Here is a 14,935-nt window from a genome sequence, read left to right on the forward strand (position 1 = left end):
TGAAGCACTCTGAGGAATCAGAGGGAAAGCTTAACAACAGAGCTCTTGGCCACTGAAGCAACATTGCAAATATCCCCCATTCTCCCTGTGCTTTCCCCCAGAGCAAAAGGCATTTTGAGGAGATGCAAAATCCCACGGATGTCCCCACCAATCTGCAAGCTATAAATCAGATGTTAGGAAAATCTTCACAAAGGAGGCTACCATTCTGCTCAGAGCATCTGCCTGAATGTTCTTCTCCCCCAGAATGTAACATGCTACTATGAACACCACATGAGCTTCAGCCCACACAAAAAAACTCTTGGCGAGTTGACAAAGAAACAGAGCTCTGGACCAAAAGGAATCATCTAGACATTGTGGGGTCAATGGTTTTATTGCCATTCAGGCTCTTAGAACGTTCTCCAGTTCAATGATATCCTACCTTCTAGGGGAGACCACCGGCCATGGTCTGAAAAAGTAGCACCTCAACACTTCATGTGGTATCTGTTGTCATGATTAATGCTGGAGGAGGTTCGAGGACTGCTCTGTGGGCCAGATGATTTTTCAACTGATAACCACTGCAGGATGAGTCAGATCAATGATTATCAGTCCTTGGATCTAGGATGTAAGTACATGGTGCAGTAAAACTTTTAGGTGTAGTCTGGCCTAAGGGACCACAAACTCTGCAGCTGACTTATCTCCATGAGACCTGAACTACAGCCGAGCTGAAGCATTAGTCCATCCCTATTCATTCTTCAGGTGAGATCTTAAGGTCAACATTCAAGAATGGGAAAGAAAACCCTTCCCTACAGTTGTTTTGAACAGTTCCCCTATAAACTTCATCTCCAGACACGTAATCAAACTGGATTTCTTTACATTTTACATCAGACCAAATTACTGCATCACAGAAGGGATGAGATTTGTGTGAACCTGTTCTAGGTGGAAAGATGGGGCATGAGTCAGCTAGCCATCTCAATATGGGTACATATAAATTCATTTTGCGTGCAGTACAGTCCTTCCAGTGGGATCAGCAGCTTTGTGAATAGCATTAAAGTAGATATGATCCTAAGGAGAAGGACTTGCAATTAGTACTGTCCCAAGAGTACTGCAAAGTATAAAAATCATTGATGAATGGCCATTGGTATGTGACAGTAATGGTCCTTTAGATCTATAGACTTCAGATAGTCTCCTTGAGTCACCATCAGAATGATGTCCTTTAGAGATACCATGTGAAAAGAGATGTTCTTCATGAAGCTGTTCACTTCCTAAGACTGATAATGGAACAGAAGATCCCATCTAGCTCTAGTACGAGGGAGAGTCTGGAGAACAAGCTCTCCTCTTATTCTGCTCTTGGTATTAAAGGAATGGCCAATTTCAGGAGATCTCTGATCCCCTGATGCAAGGCTTTGTTCTTTATTGAATTCCTGGACCACTCTGTAAATTCTACCCCTGAATCAGAAGAAATACTGAAGAATTCAGTGGTATGTCCTTCTGGGACATTCGTTAACACCCAGTCAACTAAAATAGCAGCATTCCAATGGTAGGTTGAGGCAGAAAAACATCCTGCGAGAGACGGTAGAAGAGGAAGGAGAAGAGACCTCAGGAAGTCACAACTGTTTCTTTCAAAACAGTCTCCCTCGAAATAGCTGGTACCTCTGCCATGGGCCCTAGTAGCAGAAAATAAATAAGACTTATAGGGTACTTGAGGTGAATGAGCCCTGCTGAAAAGATCTTTTCCATGGAGCAGCAGTGGTATTAATAAAAAAAGTGAAATCCATTTTGCATCCTCTGCTGCCTGCTTTGCCATTTCTACAAGCTTCTGACCATACAGCTTTTGACCTAGATATGATAAATTTCGAATGGAAGACTTCTGTAATGCTCCACTTTCGATGTGCGCATCCAGAACTGGCGTCAAGCTGACACAACTAAGAGACAGCATGTTGGGACAGGGAAAGGTACCCCTGCATGGATACAGAGAGTGTAGAGTATTTGGTCCTGTTTTAAAATCACCTTTGCAAGCTGTAGCTTTTTGTTCTTGCCTTTGGACACATGGCCATCATGTGTGCACTGGAGCCACTTTTGCAGCAAGAATTGGACCCAGAGCCAAATTCTGTGGTCAGAGGGACACACGAGTTGCAGCCTTCTGTGGCTGAGCATGACTATTGTCAGCTCACCAAAATGGAGATGGCTGACAGTGGTGGCAGCCATTTCTTTCTAGAATATTCTTGCAAGGGTCCCTCAAACACAATTTAACAGGGGGAAATGCTGTGTACAATGTAGTGAGAAAGGGTTCACCCTCTGATGTACAAGACAATCTTGATAAAATAATGGCATTTGAAGCCAAGCGCTGGACAAAAGTACAGGTACATATAATCAATTTCTGTAAAAAAAGAAGCAGAAGAAAGAGAGAATTAAGCAAATGGTAATAAAGAAAGCAGCAGCCAAGTTGGTGCAACAAAAGTTACTGTCACATATATGGCCATTGCATTAGAGACTGTGGGACTAAGAGATGTGATGAAGAAATTGAGAGGACAGGTGTTTATAGTTAGCCAGGAAATACAATAGTTCAGTCACAGCCAAACCCGCAAATAGTATATAAACCTCAGATGCCAGCACAAAATTTGCAGCAACCGGCAAAGCCCCAGGTGCAACAAATGTCACCACAGCAACTCACCAAGCACCCCCAGTGGCAACTTCACCTCAAAGTGAAAAGGGAGGTGTTATTGTGAGCAGAGGAACTCCTTTCCAGACAAATTATTACACACAACGAAGGTGCCCACAGAGTAGTTCAATGTGTCATGTATTGTCAGTGATGCATAGGCCAGATGAGGAACCCACTGTGATGGTAGCTGTCAATAACAAGAAGTATGCATTCTTCATAGATACCAGGGCAACCCGATCTAATAGATCAGTGGACACACAAGGATTCTCTGTGGGAGCAAGTGAGGGTTCCATTTAGTGGAGATTGAAGTAGGAGGGAGATACATTGATGGTTGTTGACAGTTCTGTCCAGTTGCCCCAGCTAATTTATTGGGTAGAGATCTTATGGCCAAATTAAATATAACTATTGATTTTGCTTCTGATGGAACTATGATTTGTTCCACCCCTGGAGTTCCGCTTTCCAGGATCATGGCTCTAGCAGTAGATTCTTCTACTAGAGATCAAATCAGAGCTCTAACTGCTAATACGGAAGCTTTAATTACAGCAGTGTATACAATAATAGCCAAAACACTAGAGTTATTGGGAAGAGAAGTCCAGTTACCTTAAGAGTTTCCTTTTCTGGCAACAAGGATAAGATTTTTGGATACCTGACAATGAGTTGATATGGCAAAGAGAGGCCTTAGGGATAACATCAACCTATAGGGCTCTGATAGCCAGTGATCCTAACCATGTCTTGTGGGCATGTGTTATATTTATCGAGTCAGGTAAAATGTGTAGAGAAATATTGAGTAATCAACTGTTTGATGATGATTCTATGAAAACAGTTGTAGCCTTTCAGGATGACATAACATTGAGAACAGTATTGGACAGTTGGTGGACTAAGGGTCCCCATGATGTAGGTCTTATTTGTACTGCTACTTAATTTAGAATTACACTGAAGGAATGTGCTAAATTACCTACGGTGAGAAAGTATCCTCTTTCTAAAGAAGTAGATGAGGCCACCACCCCTGCTATACAGGCGTTGCTAGAGCAAGGAGTAATTTACCCTGGAGTAGCTCCTTTTAATACTCCTGTTTATCTGGATAAGAAATCTAAGGGTAATACTTGGCACTTGGTTCAAGACCTGCGCCCCTTGAATAATGCAGTAGTACAAGAATTTGTAATTGTTCCTGACTCTTTCACCATTGTGACCTTTCCAGGATGCTAAATATTTCTCTGCCATAGATCTCAAGAATGTTTTTTTAGCATCCCTCTTCATCGAGACAGACATTATTTGACAGAGTATTCCTATCGCAGGACTCAGTATTTGTATTCTCATTTACCTCATAGATATTGTGAGTCCCTTATAATTTTAACAAAGTGGTGAAAATGATCTGTCAAACTTCCAGTGTGACAGTACCTTGTTGCAGTATGTTGATGACATATTAGTTTGCAGTCCTACAAAACAACAGTGTAGAAAAGATACGGTATCTTTTTTGGTTACTGTCAAACAGAGAGGCTGCAAGGTAGAAAAAGACAAAGTTCAGTATTGTCAGGAAGAGGTCCATTTCTTAGGACAATTACTGTCAGCTTCTAGTTGACGAGTAACTCCTAAAAGAGCATCTTCATGTCAAATGACTGAGCCAGAAACTGTTAAGGGAATGCAGACATTTCTTTGTCTCTTCAACTATGTGAGACAATGGGTTTTTTATTACAGCACTTTAATAGCACCTTTGCTGGCTTCTATTAAACAGGCAAAAGACAGAAACGATTGTCACCAGAAACGAGGGAGACTTTTCAGAAATTGAAGACAGAGATAACAAATGCCCAGTTTTGGGGACTCCTGATTACACCAAGAAATTGTATCTCTTTTGTCACTGCAATGGTCAAATGATGACAGCTGTCCTTATGCAAAAATATTCTCTAGGACACAAACCCATTCCATATTTTAGTGGACAGTTGGACTCAGTGTTGAGAGGACATTATCTTTGTGAGAAAGCTCTCAAGACTTAAGGTTTTACAGTGTAGTAGAGCACATCTATTGCTATGGGGGCGCTTTATGCAGAATATGCAGTATTTGCCAGCATTCAGAAGGCTAAGACTACACTAACTACACAGAGTGTGTCAGGATATGAGGTGATACTGTCACTACCATCTTTGAAGGCTGTGAAGTTTCATACATTGAACCCTGCAACATTCTTTGCTCATCCTATGTTAGACTCTGAGAATTATACACATGACTGTACAACACATATCCCTAATGAATCTACTCAAGCAGCAGAGGATCCTATTCCAGGTAGTATTGTCTGTTTTGTTAATGGTTCCTCTACTATTGACCAAGATATGAGTGAGGCACACAGGTGCAGCAGTAGTCAGAACACAACAGTGGGATTCTTCAGACACACTCTACATAGTAGAGTAGTTAACACTACCAGCACATTATTCTGCACAAGCAGCCACGTTGGTAGCCTTGATAGCAGCTCTTAAGCAAGATGCAGGAAAATTATTCATGATATATTCAGATTTGGCTTATATATCTACCACTGTACATTCTAGCATCATGAGATAGAGCAGAAGAGGGTTCCTCATATCCAATAGAAGTCCTGTTGTACACAGGAATCTTTAGACACTTTAATTGAGGCACTTGCATTACTATAGGCAGTATCAGTTGTGAAGTGTGCAGCACATACAAATGGACAGTATTCTATGTTACAAGGAAACGTACTAGCAGACTGGGCAGCCAGAGATTAAGCTAGGCACACACTCCCGCCCATACCATCAGGTCCACAACATGTCCCTGTTTTGGTGCCCCAAACTGCCTCATCATCTGAGTCTGAATCTGACACTACAATTGATAATGTCACACCTCATTTTGTTTAAATAGCAAGATTATATCTTCAAGACTTGCAGGAAAAAGTCCCACCATATGACAAGCAAGGGAGTTAAGGGAGACTAGAGGATGCTCCCATCCAGGAGATAACTTAGTTTATATGCTAATGTCTACAGGTAAACCAGTGATGCCTCAGGCTTTACTTATGATAGCTACTGATCAACTGCATTTACCAGCCCACATCTCGAGAGATAATTTGTCTATGCAAATACAACAATATTGGTTTGTTCCCAACTTACATGATATGCTTAACAGGTATCTTCATAATTGTACTGTTTGTCAACAATTTTCTCTCCAAATCCCACATTGAAGGTGATAAATTCTACCATTCCATGACCACAAGGTCCTTTTAAAGCTCTCCATCTTGACTTTGTGGGCATGTTAGAAAAGTGCAACAACTATCGATGTCTCATAGTTGAGGTTTGTCCTTTTTATCAATGTATTGAAGCAGGACCATGCGTCCATTGTGATGCTAAGTCAGCTACTACTTTTCTGATTCATGAGGTTATTCCCAGCTGTATACCTGCCACCAGAAGTAAGGTTCAGGGAGAAAGCAAGCTGAAATCTTGAATGATGAAATGCAGGTTTATCTCTTTGAATTAAGCAAAACAGTGAAGTTAATTTCCAAATAGGCAACCAAGGCAAAGGAGAAGCGCGTCACTGCTGAGGTCGACCTCCCAGTTGTGTACATAGGCGGTATAGTTTTTGTTAGGAATTCTGTTTGTAAATGGAAGGATGCAAGGTTCGCTGTATCTTTCACCATGCCAATGGTTACTCCCACTGCCCTCAAGGTAGATGGCAGGAAGCCTTGGATTCGTTTATCGGATGTTCAATTGAAGCCTGCATCACACCAAAAACTACCAGCGAAATAAATGGAGCAAGAGGGAGCAAGAAGATTGTGACCATAAAGCTACCCTCCTCCATCTCAGCTTTTGGACAATTTGTTGCTTTTGAACATTCTTTTCAACTAGCAAAACGAAAGTTATGTATTTTTGTTTTATTTTTCCTTTCTTATTTCTTATTACTATTGGTTCTACTATTGCTCTTTCGTGGTAATATATATTCTAGTTCTATTAGTTATATCATACACTGGCAAAGAGAATGTTCTTCATATGATAATGTGTCCCATATTATTCATACCAGATTATTAGATAACATGTGGTACCAGCACATGTCGGATATAGGTTCAGAAAATACCAAATGAAACATGTTTTATTTGTGTTTCAATTCCTCATGCCACAGGCTCAGATAGGTTGCATTCAACTAAGGAAGTACCCCAAGTACATCTCTATGTCTTCTACATCTCTGTTTGTGTAGGATTAAGGCTCAAATTCAGCCAACATGTCAGGATAGTACAGTTTCTCGTTAATGCCTCAAAATATGACTCTTCAGCAGAAGGTTTATTCTTCCTTACAGATAGACAGGACATCACAGATGAAAGTGCATGAATGAATAAAACAGGCCAACTTAACACTCTAGAATGGATATAAAAATGGTCTTAGGTTTAGGGTTTTTACTAACAACACGCCCTCCCACTGAGTATACTAGTTATTTAGTAAATCCTTTACCCAAGGATTGTGTACATAGGCCAGGATTTAGAATTACTGGATCAGTCTATGCCCATGATCAATGGCATCCTGATATTGAATTTTCTTGTAGGGTAATGTCATTATGGAACGGAGAAATGTTTCACCAACATGAGCAGTAGATGTTCAGGGCAATATATATCACTTCGTGCCAGGTGCAGACCAAGGTTTAGATTCAGTAGTTGAAATATCAGCTAAGGGGGGGAATGTTGGAGAGGAAATGAAATATGAAGAAATTATGCTACACAAGACATGGGTAGAAAATGATATAAAATCATACATAGTGAAAGAGCATTGTAATCCTACACTGTGTGTTGAAGCTGGAAAGGTGAAGAGTCCACTTGAAAATAGAATGCATGACCAGCAAGGTTGTAATTAAAGGAAATACTGTGTTTGTAAGCCTAAAGGAATTTATAGTTTTAGTCACACAGGCACATATTCTGCAGTCTCAGTAAATTAAAAGCGTGATGAAAAATGGCTGTAGGAGATTGAATTAGCCTAGAGTATGTAAAAACTGATAAGATATATTAGGAGCAGAGTGATAAAAAAAACACACAAATACACATACATTCAAGAATAGTGATTCGATAGTTTGTTCAGCATTGTTAGAACCACAATAAAGAATGTGTAACAAAAAGGTTAAAGGTTAAGGGACAAAGGTGATGTGATTTTGTAACCTGCATGTAAGTGCTCAACTTACTGATTAACCTTTTTGTATTGTTTATACTTGTTATATAATTATCTGCCTGTGAAGCATCAAATTGGGACCAGATGTTTACCTGTATGGAGATAGCTACTCTCCCTGCCACAACAATAAAAAAGCTGTATTTGCCAAGAAGAGTCCTTCTTTTTTTCTTGATTACCCGCAACAACATTTAGAGGTACTACTGTTGTACTACTCACACACTACAAAATAGTATTTACAAATTTACATGTGGAGATCTCCACCTCTCCTATCTTTTCTATGCAAAGTTCTCTGCCACATGTGCAGACGTCTCCATACACATTGGTATACATTTAAATATTAAATGTGAAAGGACCTGGGTCAGTGGTTAGAAAATTGGGATCCTTTACTACTAAGGGCCTGATTTAGAGTTTGGCAGAGGGGGTTCCTCTGTGACAAATGTGACAGATATCATATCCCGGTATTACAATTCCATTATAGTCTATGGAACTTGTAACGGCAGCCAGGATATCCGTCATGTTTGTGACAGAGCAACCCCTCTGCCAAACTCTAAATCAGTTCCCAATGGGAAGGAATTAGAGAGGAAATAGAAGGGGCTTAGGGGTGCAAGGAGGGTTTTAGGGAGGAGCATGAAAATACAAACACATACCCAAAAATGAGTAAGATAATTGCTTTTCATAAACTGCACTTCTAAAATTTCTATAGCTTAGAAAGGACACAAAATAGTAGTCAATGTACTCCAGCCAAGCCTTGGTGTAAGTCAGTCACCACACATGGCCACTCACGGGTACTGCAATGCTACACACTCCCTTAGAAAGTAATGGAGGCACTCAATAACAAATGAAATATATAGGAACATTTATTTTTTAATGTCTGTTATCCAATATATTTGTTTAATCTTTAAACAAGGCCTACAACTCTTGCAACACACCTGGTAATGGAAGGCGGCATGGACTCTATCACCCACCTACAGGTGAAACACATCACAGTACCAACTAATCACAAATAGGCTGACAACATAATAAATAAACTCACACACTGTTTCTGTCTTCACTATGTCAGTGCATGTCTTTGTTGCTTTACCCTAATTTTGAGGACCAATTATCTGAGGCGGAGAAAATGAGAGAGAGAAAGTTTACAGGCAAAGGATCAACATCTTTGGCAAATCCAAGGATGAAGTAGTTGACAGATACTGTCTGTCATCTGCATTGATTCTTGACATGGTTGCAGAGTGCTAGAGTTTGATTCACCTACACCCCACTTCCATGGAGTCTCTGCCCATGTCAAACTACTAGCCAGACTCCATTTCATGACAACTAGATCTTTCCAGAGGATAAGCTCTAATAACAGGGATCTCACAGGCAAGGCAGTCTTGATGTCTGCATTAGTTACTGATGTATATCAACAGAAGCGTATCAGCTTATCACCATGCCACACTCACTGGAGCATAGACAAAGGGTGGCAAGGCAATGTTATGCCTTTACCGACTTCCCTTGTGTTCTAGGTGCTATTTATTTATTGCAGCCATGTGGAACTTCAGCCACCTCCCAACATAGCACACCTTTTCCTCTGACATCAATCTGCAAGCTGTCTGTGATGGCAGGTGCAGCTTCACTGGGGTGCACATTGCCATTCCTGGAAGCACTCATGTCAGTCAGTCTTTTGTCGGTCCCCTCTTGCATGTCAGTTTTAAGCTAGGGCTTTTTGGTCACATATGGCTCAAGTAAGAACATTTCACACTTGGGCTACATGTTCATCTGAGGGATGGCATCTCAAACATGCTCCCACAATATTCACTACAACACATTTTGACACACATCACTGTGACAATCACTGCATGTTTGTACACAGGATGTATAACATTTAGAATAGAACCTCTTTTTAAGAAGAAAAATATATGTCTTTGCTGCAGTGATGCTGGATGCTCTCTGTCATTTTCTCTTTCTCTCTCCCATCTCCCAATATATGACCAACCACATAATATCAAGAGAAATACAAAAGGGCAAACATGTACATGAGCAATCACTGAACAGACTTACTTTTGTGATCCTTAGGTTGTGATTCAGATGGCTTAACCATACAAGGGCTAGAATGCTGTATTCCCCAGACGTCACGTACAACATGAATGTAGAATTAACAATAACAAAATATAAACATGGGAATATATACTTAATAATTGCAAACATGTCATCTCCAAAATTACTAATAAGAAACATTACACAGGGAATTACATACATATATATTTACAAGCACATCCTAGTCATCCTTCTGATCCTGTACTTTAGTAGAATAATACTTTGTTAATTTATGAGCGTTCCAAACATCACCATTCTGTAATTTCACTGTATTTAATTTTAGTTCAATGATTTTACAGGGTGATGACCAAACTGATTCATCATTTCTTTCCAACCTTCCTTTCTTGGACTTGACCCAATCATTCATCATAATTGAAGTTGACTTACAATGCGAAAACACCTCTTGCCTCATTTGATAATCCCTTTGCTATTTATTTACTCTCCCAGTTACTTCCTATACATCACATTCCAAGAACAAATCATAATTCAGCCAAAAGGGAAACACTCTAGAATGAGGTTCCCTAACCTTCAATAAACAAAATGGTGTAACTCCACGTCATGAAGCTGAGGACTTACCAGGCTCTCTGGTGTGGCTTTCCTAATTGGATCTAGAATAGGAGGTCCGAACTGTTCATACTATGAAAAGGGATGTCCTTCTGTCGGGATTTTGACCCTTTAAACATCATCTTTCCTTTGAGCAGGAAGAATGGCCAAGGACCAGAATCAAGAACCCTATGGAGCTAAAAGGGGAGGAACCGGAAGAGGAGGGTGTCATGTCAGAGGAAGAAAACCCCCAGTATCTTGGACCTGGGAGAGGAGTGCGGACGAGGCGACCACCATTGATGAAGGATGCCGGGTGGAGCTGACGGCTACGGGAAAATGGGCTGCTGCATCAAAGGGCCCGGGATCCTGTGGACACCTTTAGTCGGACAAGGCTTCAAGCCACCCTCCAGAAGGAGCAAGACTCTCGCAGGTGCATACTTGTTTACGAGTCTGGGAAGCCCAAGGTACTCTTAAGGAGTAACCGAACTAGAAAAGGGGGCAGGCGCTGAAACTGGGTGGAGGTTTTGTTTTTCTTTGAGTGTAGGGGCTTTGTCTTATGGTTCTCAATCATTCTTCTGACATTGTGCCTCTCACCTGGCCACAATGGTCCTCACCTTACTTTACCCCTTTTCTTTCTCTCCTGCCTTGGGATTGGCTGTGTGTGATTTGCTAATACGGCATAAAGAATTCCCCTCATTAAGCCCTGCATGTTGGAATCATGAGGGGGTGATTTCTCACACTACAATGCCACTGTGTAACTAACCACGTTAGGGAAGTAATCAGCCAACATAACAATATAGTTACATACTGCTGTCTTCCTTATCCCGAGGTAAACTGTCAGCTGTTGCATGAAGACCGATGCTAACACCCAAAACCCCCAATTGAGATGACCTACACCTACCAGATTCAGAATACCAGGACACTATTCAAACCCCTAAAAAAATAATAAATCCATTAAAATGCAAATTGCTTCTCAGAAACAAGTGTCTCTGCTACCTTATTTAGACAGGGTTAAGCCCTGTTGTACCTCAAATCTTACACTCCAATAGCTGAATCCGGAGTGGTCATATAATTCCACAACATCTTCTGGAATGTTCTCTTCCGTGGTAATTCACTGCTAACAATAAGTTGCATGGTTTCTGACAAAACTAGGTTAAACCTCTCTACCAAATCGTTTTCTCCAGGGTGAGGTAATGTACACCATTCTTAAGTAAGAACTCTTCCATACATCCTGATACAAATTCAGGGCCATTATCAGTAACTATTTCTTTTGACCAGCCTTCATGTACAAAAACACCACTCAAAAACTCCTCTACACTTTCAATGTAAACTTGATTCACAAGCTTCATCCCAGGCCACTTGGAAAACTAATCCATCAATACAAAGGCATACTTTCCCAAAAATCCTTTCACCTGGAATGGTCTGCATACATCTAACTTCAATTTCTGCCAGGGTCCATTAAGAAATTCCATAGGTGTTATTGAAGTCTCTTGAGACGTGACTTATCACTTCTAGTACAAGACAAACAATTCCTAACATACCTCTCAATCATTCTATCTATTTCAGGCCACCAAAAGTGATTCCAAGCCTTCCATTTTATTCCTGACATTCCGCCAAGCCCTTCATGTTGTAGTTCAACCAACCATTTTCTCAAACTTGCAGAAACAACTAATTTATCACCACAATACAAATTGTTCTCAATCCACACCAATTCATCCCACACAGCCTTATAGTTATCCAATAATAAAGTCATTACTGGTTCCTTTGGCCATCCTTCCACCAAACATTTATTGATCAGCCTCATTTCCTCATCCACATCCACATCCCAACCCAATTATTACTCTGGGATTACTTCTTTACAAAACTCTGCTACAAAAACCTCCTCATCACCTTTACACTCATTCATACCATCATACTCTATTTTTAATGGAAGACAGGATAAACAGTCAGCATTGCTATTGGTATGCTCTGGAAGTTCACCTCAAAATGGAATTCCTGGAAACAGTACAACCATTTCACCAGCCTCCACGTAAAGCCTTTTCCACACCCTTGGTGGAAAATAATTCAGTTAACGGCTTATGGTCTGTCCTCAGCTCAAATAGACTGCCTCAGATGTAATTTTTAAAATGATTGATGACCCATTAACAGGCTATGGCCTCCTTCTCAATTACACACTGAATGTTCCGTTCCTTCAGCTCCCTTAAAGGTTTGGGAGGCGAATGCAACCACTCTTTCCAAGCCATTGCATTCCTGCATCAACAGCTTCTAACCCATACATGTGGACAGCTGGCTGTCAAAACGCTTTTGATGAGCTCAAACAGGCCATGTGCTCTGCACCTGTCCTAAAAGGCCCTTGCTACTCCAAAAAGTTCATAGTCCAGAGTGATGCTTCTGAATTGGGGGTTGGGGAAGTGCTATCACAGCTTAATACTGAGGACCAGGATCCACCTGTTGCTTTAATCAGCAGGAGATTGACCCCTAGAGAAAAGGGTTGGTCTGCCATAGAGAGGGAGACCTTTGCTGTAGTATGGGCACTGAAACAGGTGAGACCATACCTGTTTGGTACTCACTTTATTGTTCACACAGGCCACAAACCTCTACTTTGGCTAAAACAAATGAAAGGTGAAAAACCTAAATTGTTGAGGTGGTCCATCTCCCTACAGGGAATGGACTATACAGTGGAACATAGACCTGGGAGTACCCACTCCAATGCAGATGGACTCTCCAGATATTTCCACTTAGACAATGAAGACTCATCTGGGCAAGGTTAGCCTTATTGTCCCTCGTTTGGGGGAGGGGTTGTGTAGGAAAGTACCATCTTGCTTGGAATGTTACTCCTATTTTCACTTGTGTGTCAGTTTGTTTTTGCCTGTGTCACTGGGATCCTGCTAGCCAGGACCCCAGTGCTCATAATTTGTGGCCTATATGTGTTCCCTGTGTGGTGCCTAACTGTATAACTGAGGCTCTGCTAACCAGAACCTCAGTGTTTACGCTCTGTCTGCTTTGAAAATTGTCACTTCACGCTAGTAACTATTTTCACCAATTCTGATTGACACACTGGAACATCCTTATAATTCCATAGTATATGGTACCTAGGTACCCAGGGTATTGGGGTTCCAGGAGATCCCTATGGGCTGCAGCATTTCTTTTGCCACCCATAGGGAGCTCAGACAATTCTTACACAGGACTGCCACTGCTGCCTGAGTGAAATAACATCCATGTTATTTCACAGCCATTTCACACTGCACTTAAGTAACTTATAAGTCACCTATATGTCTAACTCTCACTTAGTTAGGGTTAGGTGCAAAGTTACTAAGTGTGAGGGCACCCTGGCACTAGCCAAGGTGCCCCCACATTGTTCAGGGTAATTTCCCTGGACTTTGTGAGTGCGGGGACACCATCACACGTGTGTACTACATATAGGTCAATACCTATATGTAGCTTCACAATGGTAACTCCGAACATGGCCATGTAACATGTCAAAGATCATGGAATTGTCCCCCCTCGCCAAATCTGATATTGGGGTGCCAGTCCCATGCATCTCCGGGGCTCCAGCATGGACCCCGGGTACTGCCAAACTAGCTCTTGGGGGTTTTCTTTGAAGCTACCGTTGCTGCCAACCCTCAGACAGGTTTCTGCCCTCCTGGGGTCTGGGCAGCCCAGTCCCAGGAAGGCAGAACAAAGGATTTCCTTTGAGAGATGGTGTTACATCCTCTCCCTTTGGAAATAGGTGTTAAGGGCTGGGGAGGAGTAGCCTCCCCCAGCCTCTGGAAATGCTTTGAAGGGACAGATGGTGCCCTCCTTGCATAAGCCAGTCTACACTGGTTCAGGGAGCCCCCAGCCCCTGCTCTGGTGCGAAACTGGACAAAGGAAGGGGGAGTGACCAGAGCTCCTCCTCCAGTGTGTCCCAGACCTCTGCCATCTTGAATGCAGAGGTGTGAGGGCACAATGGAGACCTCTGAGTGGCCAGTGCCAGCAGGTGACCTCAGAGACCCCTCCTGATAGGCTCTTACCTGGTTAGGTAGCCAATCCTCCTCTGAGGGCTATTTAGGGTCTCTCCTGTGGGTTTCTCTTCCGATAACGAATGCAAGAGCTCACCAGAGTTCCTCTGCATCTCTCTCTTTGACTTCTGCCAAGGATCGACTGCTGACTGCTCCAGGACGCCTGCAAAACTGCAACAAAGTAGCAAGACCACTACCAGCAACATTGTAGCGCCTAATCCTGCCGGCTTTCTCAACTGTTTCCTGGTGGTGCATGCTCTGAGGGCTGTCTGCCTTCAGCCTGCACTAGAAGCCAAGAAGGAATCTCCTGTGGGTCGACAGAATCTTCCCCCTGCTAACGCAGGCACCAAACTTCTGCATCACCAGTCCTCTGGGTCCCCTCTTATCTTGACGAGTGTGGTCCCTGGAACACAGGAGCTGGATCCAAGTGACCCCGACAGTCCAGTGGTCCTTCTGTCCAAATTTGGTGGAGGAAAGTCCTTGCCTCCCCACGCCAGACAGTAATCCTTTGTACTGCGTGATCTGCAGCTGCTAGGGCT

This window comes from Pleurodeles waltl, chromosome 7, assembly GCF_031143425.1.
Source record: "Pleurodeles waltl isolate 20211129_DDA chromosome 7, aPleWal1.hap1.20221129, whole genome shotgun sequence".
In the NCBI taxonomy this organism is placed as follows: domain Eukaryota; kingdom Metazoa; phylum Chordata; class Amphibia; order Caudata; family Salamandridae; genus Pleurodeles; species Pleurodeles waltl.